The sequence below is a fragment of the Rhagoletis zephyria genome, unplaced genomic scaffold (assembly GCF_001687245.7).
Source record: "Rhagoletis zephyria isolate East Lansing unplaced genomic scaffold, Rhagoletis_zephyria_1.1 Rzeph_scaffold_00012, whole genome shotgun sequence".
Taxonomy (NCBI): domain Eukaryota; kingdom Metazoa; phylum Arthropoda; class Insecta; order Diptera; family Tephritidae; genus Rhagoletis; species Rhagoletis zephyria.
In genome coordinates, this window is record NW_016157096.1 from 935389 (window position 1) to 949659 (window position 14271).

At 36.7% G+C, this 14271-nt stretch overlaps 2 protein-coding genes across 2 annotated transcripts in view; one reads left to right on the forward strand and one right to left on the reverse strand.

Annotated features, from left to right (window-relative positions):
- Positions 1-13166, reverse strand: part of Alk (Anaplastic lymphoma kinase) — a 50347-nt gene extending 37181 nt beyond the window's left edge. Inside the window, exon 1 of the mRNA XM_017611013.1 lies at positions 12446-13166. The gene's annotated coding sequence lies outside the window, so the exon portion shown is untranslated. The remainder of the gene's footprint in view (positions 1-12445) is intronic.
- Positions 7388-14271, forward strand: part of gprs (speckle type BTB/POZ protein) — a 34622-nt gene continuing 27738 nt past the window's right edge. The window contains exon 1 of the mRNA XM_017611090.1: positions 7388-7663. The gene's annotated coding sequence lies outside the window, so the exon portion shown is untranslated. The remainder of the gene's footprint in view (positions 7664-14271) is intronic.

The window sequence follows — 14271 nt, forward strand, 5'->3', positions numbered from 1 at the left end:
TGGTTATTTGGTGGTGCTGCAATTTGTTATTTTTCGACAAGTTCTTTGCTGCATATTGGTAGCCCAATGTTGTGGTAACTGCATACTGCATAGTTATGTGGTAGCGCTAATAAGTTTTCGGCAGTGATTGAACCGCAAAGTTCAGTTCGCATGATTGAAATGGTAAGCTGAAGAAAATTCTTAATAGGAAGTGTATGTAGTTGCTCGAAAAGTTCTATTATTTTGCACATTTCAGATCAAAAAAGCAATTTCGTAGCAGTTGAAGTGTAAAATGAATTTTTTTCCCATTCATGTGGTTTAGAAGTTTTATGAGCAAATTCAAGGTGCTGATTTTTCGGAATAGCTATTTTTATGAACTGCTTATAACTGCATATCTTCGAGTGTCCTTCAACTACATATGCCTATGCGGTATATAGATTCAGCAAGTGTTCTCCACGGAGAGCTTTTTCCATAAACAAATTTTAAAGAGTTTTGGCTATCATTTCTTTTTATTTAATATTTATTATTTTCTAACAAAAACAACGTAAGTCAAAATTTGAAAAATTTTAAAAAATTTATAAAAGTTTTACAAACAAATGTTCATCGTAATTTCAAAATTTTTATTCCGAATCACTTAAAAAATGGCCAGTTATTTTTAGTATAATAAAGTGCAAGTTTTAAATAGCTGAGATTTACCCTTAAATTTTGGCAATTTGTTTTTAAACGGTGTTGTGCGTTTTCCTCTATATAAAATAAATTGTCGAACCTACGTTTTATGACAAAAAATTCGTGACTCTTAAGAAAAAAAAATTTTGAATAATTAACGGTTAATACTAGCTACTTCAAACTCCCACTTTATTATACTAAAATTTACTGAAATTTAATAGGCTACAAAATCGCATACCAAGATTTTTTCTAAAAAAAAAAGTTTCATATTTTGATGAAATTTTGTTGGATTTTCCTAAGTTTTGTGCGAAGTTTGAAATTCAGACTTACATGATTTTTGTTACATAGTGAGCTATAATTTTATAAAAAAAACTAATAAACATTAATTAAATAAATGCAAAAAAGCCAAAACTTGTTAACACGTCGCGATCGTCCCTATTTATTTTCCCACCACTGTATGTTGAGTGAATAATACATCTGCAACTGTAATAAAATCCTTATTTCTTAAGAGCCTCTAAAGTTGATAGGCCTGCAGGAATATATTGGTTTCCTAGTGCTTTAAACAGACATGAATCAGAACGAACTAGGCATAAGTTATTTACCTAGGCTTGCTGCGATTGCCCCAGGAGAGGGCTAAAACGGGACTGAACCACAACGTTTCGTACAGTACAAGATTGCGGCCTGAACGCCAACCCGCCGAAAACGGTCATGGTTGTCTTTACGGGGCGTAACACGGTCGTTCTCGAATGCAGTGAAATACTTGGGCGTCATCTTGGACAGGAAACTGACCTGGCAACTGGCAAAATGGCTATAGGCAAGAAATGGGGTCTCAAGCCTCACATAGTGCACTGGATTTATACAGCAGTGGCACACCCTATATTATTATGCGACGTCACAGTCTGGTTGATATCACTGGATAAGTCGCTGATTAATTCTATACTTATCAAGGTACAAAAGGCGGAACGCATGTCAGTTACAGGTGCGCTGCCATCCATACCAGCCAAAGCCAAATGGAAACAATCTTAAACTTTCTGCCCGTAGACCTTTTTGGGAAGCTACAGGTGAGCTACAATTCAGTAAGACTAAATACACTGTAAAAATGATTCGAGGTCCCACCAACATTCTAATCAACTACAGGGTTAGGTACGTTAGGCCTCCAAGATAACTCCATAGCCATCTACACGGATGGCTTAAATTAAATCTAACAACAGGGAGTGGGATACACTCGAAGAACCTCTCATTTGACCTCTGCTTTAGGCTGCCAGACCACTGCAGTGTCTTCCAAGCAGAACTCACGGCCATAAAAGTGGCTGCACTCTGGTTCATCGAATCTTCTCTTAACCTGCCTTCGGTAACTATATACTCCGATAGTCGAGCAGCTAGTAAGTCACTATATTGCTGTGAAACCTCGTCAATGAAATGCAGGGGAATTCTTTAACCATTTACGTTCAAAGTCTACTACTCACATTGTCTAAGTGCCAGGCCACAGAAACATTCGAGATAACTAAGCAGCGGATGAGCTTGCGAGGAAGGGAACCACCCTGTCACGCTATGTGCTTCTCTCCTACGTTGAGTGAAGGCAGAAGCTTCAACCTAACCTAACTTACTGAAAGTGGAAGAAATAACAGAGCATCTCCTTTTCGTTTGCCCTACCCTCTGCAGAGCCAGAATGAGGACTCTCGGAAAACCATCCTTATCTCGTCTAATAATACACCCACTGGATTTAGGTAGCGGGGTAATGTGAGGTGCTTAAAACAAGCGTCACATAAACCAGACAACTAATCTATCGCTCAGAAGGAAGACGAATACCGGTATCTTGAAGGATAACCAAATAGTTCAACTAACTGGTCGTACCAAAACAGATACACACTAAAGCTTGCTTATCTAATCTTCTAACACTAAAGAAACTAATACGAAGATATATAATTATACAAAACTCGAAGCAGATAAAATGAAAAATTAAACATTACATGGAAGAACACCGAAAAAACAGGGCAAAAGGTTTTTAGTAAATAAGTGAATTGCAAGGTTTAGACTATGGAGGAATTGACATCTATTGATCTTTGTTAAGAAGGTCCGACAACTACACAGAATATGCTTCTACCTGTACACAAGCTAAAAATCTCTCTCTGTGACAAATCAATTCGATATCTATGTATGAGTATACGTACGGTTATGAAAAATTAGATAACCAGAGAGTAAGTCAGCTCTACTTAAATTATTTTCTTCCTTTCTAGCGAATCAAATAACCAAACACTGACCATTATAAAGCCCTAGCTAGTCTAAAGGGTTTACCCAATTAGAAATTTAATGTCTCAAAGGGGACTAATTGAAATGCTGAAATGATTGCGGTCCCACAAAAATGGTTGAAGATTCTTCTCTTGCAGCTTACCAGTTACTCCATTACCATCGATCCATCAGCGATTTGGACAATTGCTGACTGAAGAGCGTACTATAAATACGCTCTTAAACTACTTACATATTCTTAAGGTTTAACTCAGTCAGGGGTTTGTGCCACGTGAAGTGACCAGTCAGCAGTCCCACAAGTTGTCTGCAGTCCCGTCTGCAAGTTATTGAGAGCAAACAACTAGATAGACCTTTTGAGATTGAACGGAACATGTGTTTTGCACACATTCGGCCCCTCGATGCCTCCCAGTCATTGCTTAGCGAAGTATTCACCGAGTTTCTGATGGTGATATCGATGGCCGAAGTGGGGAGTGCTATAACTGGTTGCGGATCGAGTAATGCCTGGCCTGAGCCAACTCTTGGAAAATGGTCAGATATCTTATTACCAGATACCCTCGAGTGACCCGGCACCCAGAGTAAAGCAAGCACGTTATGTTTGCCAACATAATTTAGTCAAAATTTGCATTGCCGAATTAGTTTGGAAGTAGCCAGAGGGCTGGCAAACTCCTTAAGTGCAGCTTGGCTGTCACTGCAGAGACGCAAACTCCTACCCTCCACCTATTTTCCGCAACGTAGTTCATGGCCTTGAGGATTGCAAATACCTCACCCTGGAAGACCGAAAACTAGGAGACACCGAATTGCGTATCCGGTAGAGCAAGGCCTAAGGTTTTATTTCACGTCAATAGAAGTTTTATGCTGCTAGTACAACAATTAGGAGATCTATTGTGTCACTTTTTACCCGCTTCACTTTCGCCGAACCGGTGCAAATCTACTAAATTTATTACTTATATATTTTTCTTTCCTACGGGTGTTTAATTTACAAACTTAAAAAAGATATGAAAGGTCCTGTATTGAATTATGTACATATTTTTCCCCCTAAGTCAAATATATATTCGTTTTCTTCCCCTTTTATAAATGCATATACGAATTTGTTCTCTTACATATTCATATTTCAATGGTCGTACTCCCATTTCATATTATATAATGTAAACAAACATAAGCAAACATCAAAATTGGCGCTCACTTCAAAACATACCAAAATCCTTGTCACTCATTAACGGCCACCCTCAGTTTTATGTTTTACAAATTGTGTATAATTCACCACCAGCCGCCAGCCACGAGCGGCTACCAACCTCATTTGCAAAATTTGTTATCCTGCGGATATGACATGGCTACTGACGCTGTTGCTGGCTTTGGTATAAACACAATTGTTGAAGTGAATGTGTGTCTGGGAGTATATGTGAGAGCCCCAAAAGGAAAACTTATACTTTCAGCAATAAGGGCAAAAATTTATTACAACAGAAAAAGAACAAATTAGACTGATTTAGTTTTGAAGGTAATTATATAATGAAACGGAAATAGACTCCTTATTTTACGAATTGGGCTATAAAATTCACTAAATATATGTACATCTACATATATAAATCTCTATTAATGCGAAGTTACAGCGTTTTCCTACTGGGTATGCACTTCAAGCAGAGAAGAATTGCCGGTGTTGAGTAACAGACGACCGTGGCTGCTGAGTTTACTGCTGTTTATGCGAGTGAGACTAACTACGCACTGGACTTATTAGCAATTACCGTGGTGCTAAATAATTGATAAACAATTTTAGTTTTATAAATCCCTTTATAATTAAAGGCAAACTGATTTTTTCAATTAAAACTTTTTTAGAATTCCCAGATAAATTTGTTGTTTTTTAAGTGGAAAATTTCATGAATAGTGCTGCCTACTATAGTTTTTTTTTTTAAAATTAATTTAAGGGAAGCAATATTGTTGTGTAGTAACTTAGAACTTAACGGTGAAGTTAAAAAAAAAGTGAGAAAACTTAAGTTTATACACAGAATTTTCCCAGTTTAAAAAATAATTAAAAAAAAAACAAAAAAATATAAATCTAAAAATTACTTAATGCAGAGGTGCCATATTTTTGAATTCAACTTTATTCCAAATGCGATCGAAAATTTTGTGCATGGAGTTAGAAATGCACAAAATTGAAAAAATATTAAAGAAGAAAAAAAAAAAAATTTTCGTGATCAATGCTGCCAGATAATTTTGGAAAAAAATTTTGTGAAAAGGTGATGCAAGAATTAATACTTTCAGTAAAAAATATTTAAAAAGAGAAAAAAACAGAAAAATGTTAAAATTTTTAGAGTTGCCATATTTTCTAAAAATATATTTTATATAGAAATGTTATCAAAAAGTTTGCCAGCGCAGTTAAAAATACGCAAAAAGGGAAAAATTAAAAGTGAACCGGTTTAACGATTTTCTTTTTTTAAGCGTTGCCACATATTTTGTAAAATTAAACTGAATAGAACCGAGACCCAACTGTTAATCTTCAGAGTTCAAAAAACGCAAATAGAGAAATAAATGAAATAATGAAAATATGAAATAAATGAATTTTCTCAACAGTGGCCATATTTTTTAAATTTTGTTTTACACAATGCTATCGGAAACTTTGTCCGGAAAGTTGCAAGTAGGCAAAAAAACTGGAATAGAAACAATTAAATCAAGTTTTATATTCGGTTGCTATACACCAAAAATTAACCAAATACAAAAAAAAAAAAAATAAAATATTTATGCAGGGCTGCCATATATTTTATTACACTAATATCGAGAGATTTTAAATCTAACACATAAGCTGCACAGACGAAAATACGATACACTTTTAACCACGGAAAACATGCAATAATAAAAAAAAGTCTTGTTAAAAATTCAAATACTGTAATTTGTGCATGCAAACTTTATGTATGTACACACATTATGGTGCACCACTCTCCATACAACAAAATCGGTACTGCATTTCCATTATACTACCAAAGCCAAAAAATTAGGGTTTAAAAATTTTTCGAAAAAAATTACCTCACATTATAGAAAAATTTAAGCTAAACAGATCTGCATAAAAATGTTCAAACATTTTATCAACGGAAAGAAAATATATTAAGAGATTTTTCGAAGGTATTTTCAAATTGGTCTAACTCATGTAAATCTTAATATTTTTTCGAAATATTTTGGCGAAAGTTTTAGAATATAATAAATTGTACAATTCCGATGGAAAACCCGCTACTTTTCTGGGTGTGGCACCCTAATGTAATATATGAATGTTTTTCTGCAACGCGTTTCGTATTTTCGGGGATTAGATGAAAATATGTATTTGGACTGCTGAAAATACGCAAAAAGGTAGTAAACATCAAAAAAGCTTAAATGTTAAAAAAAATAATAAAAATCGAAAAAGGAGCGGGGTCTAATGCCTATTTTAGTGAGCATACCAGAAATTTTTTCTTATATTTTTACAAACATTATTTTTTGTCTTATAAGTAAGTTCTATCGTTATCCTCTAACTACTTCAACTACTTACTTCACTTAGGTGCCTTGATTCTCATATTCCTCGCTTCCTTTTCGTTACTCTATTTTTACAATTCTTCACTACTAAATATATTTTCCACCCTCTTTTAGCAGTACGAGTCGCATAGGTCAAAAGCCATTTCAACATTTTCAATAGTAATTTTTTTCTTGCTATTATTTGCAGGATACTCACTTGCACATCCTGGCTAAGCGCATATATGTACATACATGCATACATACAATTTATACATATTTATATTCGAGTACGATGCAAGCAAATATAACTTGCACTCTCATATGCTGAGTGCAGGCAGCAAGCAGTCAACTTGCTGATATCCCATAGTGGCAACTCCTCACCGCACTTTTATGACTTTAGTCAACCTCATTTGTTGGATTTGTTAGTATTGTTTTTGTAGTTTTTATATTGCTTCGCGTTTTGTTGGTTGCTTAATGCACCCTCAACCAGTAGCACCGCTACAACCCTAAGAAACCGGAAAGCACATCGTTGGCGCTGTTCGTTGGATGCTGTTCGCGAGCGCTTATGGACAACGAGGTGTACGGCGGTATGTATGAGAGTGCCGCTTGTCGCGTGCGGAGGGTTAGTGATTGTAAGCAGCGCTGTTTACGTCGCCGCTAGCGGCAATGCGTGCGTATATCCTGTTTGGTAAACATTGCAGAATAGCTATTGCATACAGAATTTACGGCTGAACGGTAGGAATAAATTCTGTGTGTGTATATATGTATGTATGTATGTATGTATGTATGTAAAGTGCATTTTTTCTCTGCTTCTACGATGCATTCAAAGAGTTTGTTTCCTAAGAACGGCTGTACCCAAATCTTTTATGCAGTTCTTAGCATTTTAATTTGTATTAAGCGAGCAACTAAATAAATTAGACCCCTTAAAAATAGTGGAAAATGTTTGTTGGAACTAATGGACTTTTTCTTTTGTTTTTTTTTTTGTACTTATTTCTTTTCTATGCCCACTTAACTCATAATTTACGTACACAAGCGCACATTGACTTCCGCTATTAGCGCCACCAATAGGTAATTCATTTAGCCTCTGCATCATCATCAATTCTTGGAAGACGTGGAAAATTTCCTAATTTTCTGCAATTAACTATAACAACTATAACAAATAGCAGAGTAGCAACAGCGTTTGCTATGTGAGCTGAGTAATATGTAAGAAAAGCTGCGAATGTGAGGTGCGCACGAAGAGATGGTTTGGTTCAACAAGGCCGGAAATGGATGCAGCTCCTGAATCAAACACTCAGAGGTAAGTGCTAGTTGTATTTAAGGTCCCTCAAAGTAGTTTAAATAAATATACTTACTAAGTAGTTTTCGAAATCTCAGAATTTAAAAAAAATTTATTTATTTATTTATTTATCAAGAGTCATATATTGGGTTCTCACTGATACTTACTAATTGTAGTCCTAGACAATAAACACTCACTTCACTACTTTCTCTTCGGCAAAGTAACTGGATGGCTCTTGCCATCAAGTAAACTTATAAATATAAAATATTTTTCCGGTTATTAATTAAAGAAAATTCAGCCATCCAAGATCGGACTGAAGCTGATCGACTTCACCGGGACCCGAAGCATGGTAGTCTGCAATATTAGGTTCCACCATGAAAAAATTCATCAGGCTACATGGCCGTCACCGTACGTGGCAGCCAAGATACCCTCTTGCCTTTTTGCAGGAGAAGCTGTGCGACGACTAAGGAGTTGGATTTTAGCGAGCCCGATGGAATAACTGATAAGACGAAGGATATTACGCTATTTCAAAGAAAAAAGATGCCGCCTACAGAGCCACGCTGCAATCGGGCGTAACGCGAGCTATATAAGACCGAAGGAGGGAGCTGAAGTGATAAGTATTTTCCATAAAAAAAGAAGAGATAGACCGAAATGTATGAGTGCAAAGAGATGGGCGATAGGAAGAACGGCCGAAAATGTGATGAGAAAGTTGGGCGACACACGGAAAGTTTTAAGACCACTGTGTGAAGAAAACACTTTTCAATACTTTTGAAACGGAGCAGAACTGAAACAAGTGGAGAAGTTTAAGCCGAGCCAAAGTTGAGAATGACGGAAGCGAGGACTTGATTTCTTATATGGGAAACCAACATAAAAACCGATTAAACTGTCGTCCTTGAAATCCAACGGAGTAACAATCTTGCCAATATGTGCTACTTTGGACTGAGGAGGCAATAGATAGGCAAAGTTCACCCTTGTCGTGTCTGTGCTTGCATATTAGCGCAGAAGCATGCACAATGGCAAAATGCGACGAGACAGCCCTTGGCCTACGCGCGTTGCCGTGGGTGAATGGTCATGTACAATTGAGCACAAATGCTCCAACTCTGGAATTATTCAACTCAATACCCGCTAGTGCTGGCACAGGAGGACAAAGGCACGGACTCAAAAAAGGTCATTTTCTAAGGTAGCAAGGCAAGAAAGGATATTTTGCTCGTTGTTATTACTTTCAGGAGAGTGTGCGTCGAAGTTAGAGTGATGAGAGGATACTAAATTAAAATTTTTTTGAATCAAAAGATAGTTAGGTTGACTCAGGGATATCCGATATTCGTTACTCAAACTTATATAGACCATTTGAGAAGTGTATAAATTTTTCGGTGTGAATAACGCTGTCACTACAAAAATCAGATTTTTTCAAAATAATGGTTTTCGAACTGTACATTCTAGAAGCAATAGCCGATAATAAACCATGTTCTAGCCGTGACCGAATATAAGTACAGAGCATATCCATTTGTAAGCATATGTATGTAGTATTTATATATGTACATACATTCACGAGTACGCATGTTATTAATTTTTGCTTTTCCTGCCTGTTTGCCAACATACTCGTCTGCAATTTTCTGCTCAACGTGCATACGTCTGTGCTGACGTCTAAAAATAAGTGAAATCGCAAAATGAAGGCGCTGATGACTTTGTGTCCACATTATTATTACATACATACATACATTCATATAAATAGGATACGTAAGGCTGCATACAGTATGTACAATGTACATACGTACAAACAATACAAAGTACTATAGTATAGCATACAAAGTGCACATACTACTTATATGCAAATAAATATATATATGTATGTATATATTCTCTACGTAGAATCGCGTAGATGTCATGCATTTTTTTGGCTGCTGGCCCGCCGGTTAGTCGAATATATTCCCCTCCTCTAACAATAGTCACTGAATACTTTTGGCTTTGTTTTGAACATTTTGGCGCTACGAATTTCTTTGCCAGTTTATTTAATTTTTATTATGATTTTCAAATTGTTGTTGTTATTGTTATTATTATTATTTTTATCACAGCACTAATTGCAGTTTTCACTTGCAAATGAGTCGTCTGCATGCATGTGCGGAAATGCTGTCGTGACGAAACATAGAAAATCGAAAAATGTTCCAATAGTCGACTTTACTCGAAATGGATTAAAAATTCGCATATACTAAGTATCTGAATAATTTAGTTGTTTTCCATGATACAACTAATTTTTTGTTAACAGGCATGGATGTTGGAGGAAGTAACTAGGTACATACATATATGAAATGTGGACTAATTTTTTGCTTTTATAGAACATTTTCACTGATTTATCTTCTCTCGCTCGTGTTCTCGAAGATTTGGCCTATGGTTTTCTGTATTGAGAAATGTTGCCTCCATAATTTTAGTATGCTCTGAATATTGCTCACTAGGTCGCCGTGCTTCTGGGTGTTCTTCCTTTCCTGACTGTTTTCCTGTCGTTGAGCATCCCAAAAATTCTCGCACTCATGAAGTTTGGTTTCTCTCTTTGCATATTTCTTATGATACCTGTTTCTTCCTTATTCAACTCTCGATAATGCTCTCGTAAAGCTTGCGTGTGACCGCGTTTTTCGTCTCTGCGGCGGCATCAGAGTCCTCATCGTATCAGCTATTTCCTCAGAAGTGGTTCCATTCCCCGCAAGGATCGGTTTGTTGTATTGCGCGTTTTGAGAGACGGTAGTGAGCGCTGGAAGGCAAAACTGTTGCCTGTCTGTTCACCGCCAAGCTTTCCTTGTATATTAAGACGCTGTTATTTGATGTAGAGAGATGAGTGCGTATTTTGGTTGCATCAAGACAGTGATCTGAGTCAATGTTTGGCCTTTGAAGCTTACATAGGTCTAGCACGCGGGGAACGTGCCTTCAATATATCACAATATGATAAATTTTCTTTCTATTTGCCGATCTGGGTATAGCTAGCAGACCCCGGAGAAGTCGTTCACTCACAGTCGGTTATCGGATGCTCCATAGTGAAGGCAGAATATTTCGACGCCAAAACCAAAGACCCTTCCTTGTCTACCTTGACATTGAAATCGCCTAGCACGTCTTTGACATCGTGGCGGGGTACCGCTCAAATTTTTATAGAAGTGTTTTTTGGACGCAGAGCTGGCTTTATGGCGTAGCTACTTTTCTATCAGAAGAACCGCTAGAGTTGCTTATATGCAGGGTTCCATTTGTGGTATATTTATTTTAAACATAATTACGGATTCCCTGCTCAGGCAGCTTCAACCTTGCTGCAATTGCAGTGCATACGCCGATGACCTGCTCATCTTGATAGAGGGGCAGTCGAGGTCTGCAGTATAACTGAGTAGGTGCGGTGCGAATGTGGATGTTGATGCAGCGGTAGACAAGCCGGTAATGATGCTCCCCTGGATCTGGTGGTCATATAAAGTTAAGGAGCGGGATTGGGATGCCGTTGATGGATATGTGGCTTTCGGATGCTGATGTGGAGAGAAGCTACTTAGAGTGCAAACGCTCTTTGCGGGAGATCGTATTAAGGAGGTGACAGGACCGCTGCAATGAGAAGGGAATCTTCACGATTCGGAGGGTTGCGCATGTGGTGCGAAGAGCGAGGATGCCAGACATGTTGTTTGCGAATGTCCGATGTACTATGACATTCGGGATTTATCTGGAATGGGAATTAGATGGACGACGATGCTATTTTCACAAGTCAGCATATCGCAAGCTTGGGGGAGTTTGCACGAGAGGTGTTTAAATGTTAATGTTTGAGGGTTAATTGTTGGGTGGTTATGACCAGTCCAGAGTGGCATGGAAACTCAACTGGTCATAGTTTCGGCTACGAGGTCTGACCGGAGACTTAATTCTGGTACCATGAGGAACAGGAGCCTCCACAGCTTACTCTGGTCTCGTCTAGGGTATGGTCTCTCGGAGAGTGTCGTGGTGGTTTTTGCGAATAGAGCCTACTTTTGTTGGCTCGATGTGCAACCGGGTAGGTATGTACCCACGTAAAATGCATCAGGCGTAATCCCAACTTGCCCCGTCCATCGCATTTCTTGTAAGGCGGTAATTGTCTTCCCGAGAGTGTCAATGATCCGGGTAGACGCACCTGCTCCATTAAGGGTTAACCATTCGCCGTGGTCGTCACTAAATGAACTGAATCTTAGCCGAGGCGTTTTACATTTGTTCATTGGAAGCGGCTCTTACGTCACAGGTGCCAAACCCAGCGAACTACCGAATCATGTTCATAATATAAATACGCTTAAGACTCTAAAGATGCAAGATAGCTTTGTGTTTTCATGGACATTGCCCTTGGCGCCGTATACATAATTTTTAAAACATATTTTGAGCTCCAATGTCGTGTCAATGAGATTCTTCGCCAACTTTTGAACTTTAGCATTGCTTAAAAAATATGGTTTTTTAAATTCTCAATCTAGCAAACAACCTTGATGAATTTCCGCCGAAGTTCCGCTTTTATTCCAATTTTCTAAGCCCAAAGATATTTCTACAGTTTCACACAACTATTCTAAAAATCTGTTTTGATACAAAAATAATTTGCTTTATGAAATATGTGAAAATAAACATTTCCAGAAAAACACAACGACAGAAATTTTTAACGCATGCCAGCGAACATACACACAAAACGAGCAGAAACAAACAGTCGTCAATGTCTGTTTCAGAATTTCAAAAATTTACAGAATTATTTGGGCGTTTATTGTTTTATTTTTTATTTTTATTAAGCTGCTTAAATGCTAATAAAATTAAGTGAATTTAATGCACTTCATCACTTACCCTTTGCGAAGCGCAATAAGGGCCATATGACTGTAGGTGCGGATGCCTTGCAGCAGCTGTCGATACTTAGTTATGCGGCAAGTTTGTATGAATGTATTAACGAGTGCTTATGTGTAATTCAAAATTGCACTAATGGGTATGTCAAACTGTTGTTGTGCTTATGTATATTTTTTTTTTATATTTTACACACACGATTGAACTTTTGCCACTCCACGGTCGGGCATCACTTGCACCAGCTGGAACGCCGGTTGCTTGTTGTCCGCTTTAAATCGCGACCGGCGAGTTAATTCGATTTGAATATACGCACAAACACATATGTGTACAAACACGCAACAATGAATAAATAATCATGAAACTATAAAAAAAAATCACCACAACAACAATGCCAGCAATTTTATTCAACTAAAAGCACTTAAGCGAGTAGCTCACGAATTGCGCGTAAGAATTCAAATTGATTCACAAAACGGAGAAAAAATAAAAGGAATGCGAAAATTGAAGAAATCAAAAAATTTAAAACTAAAAAAACAAACTAGGCGTAACTGCATACAAAGATATTCCTTATTCAGAACGATTGAATGATCGCGCCTGTGTCGAGCAAATGCTAATCTTAAACTGATCGCGAAGATCACACTAGTCGCTACTGAGTTGCTGCCTTGAGCGTCTTGATCGACTACTTGACTGACTTTGCGCGGAAATTTCAAATTCTTTCTTGCTCTGAGTGGGATTTGCGCAATTGGAAAATGAAAAAATTAAAAAAAGAAAACAAAAATCGCTTAGTGAACTTGTCTCCGAGTAGCCACCCTCGCTGCTTATGAATTGAGTAAAAAAAAAACCGGACGCGAACAGGAGAAAATCAACTCTACAAAAGAAAAGAAAAGTAAATAAAAAGATCAAGAGGAAAATCACTCAAAAGAAATAACAGCGAAAGACATGCCTCAATCTTGCTGCTATCGTTTCGAATACAAAGTCAAATATAGCGGCATATGTATGTAGTTAGACAATTTTTAAAACACTCACCCACGCACGCATAGTATAAATGCCTATAAAAATACACACATACAATAGGCGACAATTGAAAGTGTACACCTTGTTTTAAAATAATATTCACAATTATTTTCATGAAAAATGTTTGCATTAATTTTTATGAAAATATAGTTCACTCTCTAATATAAACCATATAAATAAAAGTTTCACACTTAGTATAAAGTTCACAAAAATTCAACAAATTTTCATCAAAGTTTTCAACTTTTTATTCAGAATTTCTAGAAAATTTTCGTGTATGCAGTTTTGTAGCCCATTCAATTTTAATCAAATAATGAAGTGCAAGTTTCAATCGCTTATGTGTTTTTTTTTTATTAAACAGGTGAAATTTTCAAAAACTGGCGTTGATGTTTTGAAATTTAGTTACTAACGGTCTACCGCATTTTATTTTATAAGAAACGCGTGCTTATTTCAAAAAAAGTACAAAAATACGTCACCAAAAAAAAATTCTCAAAAATCAACGCGATTTTTAAACCATTTAAAACTTGCAATGCATGAGACTAAAATTGAATAGGCTACAAAATTGCATACTCGAAAATTTTCTAGAAATTCTTAATAAAGAGTTGAAAATTTCGAAGGAAATTTTTTGAATTTTTGTGAACTTCATATAAATTGTAAAACTTTGATTTATATGATTTATATTATGGAATGAACTATATTTTCCTAAATAATTAATGTAAATTTTTTTTTTCATGAAAATAATTGTGAATATTATTTTAAAACAAGGTGTACACTTTCATATGTCGCCTAGTGTATTCACAAATGTATGCATGCAGAAAACATAT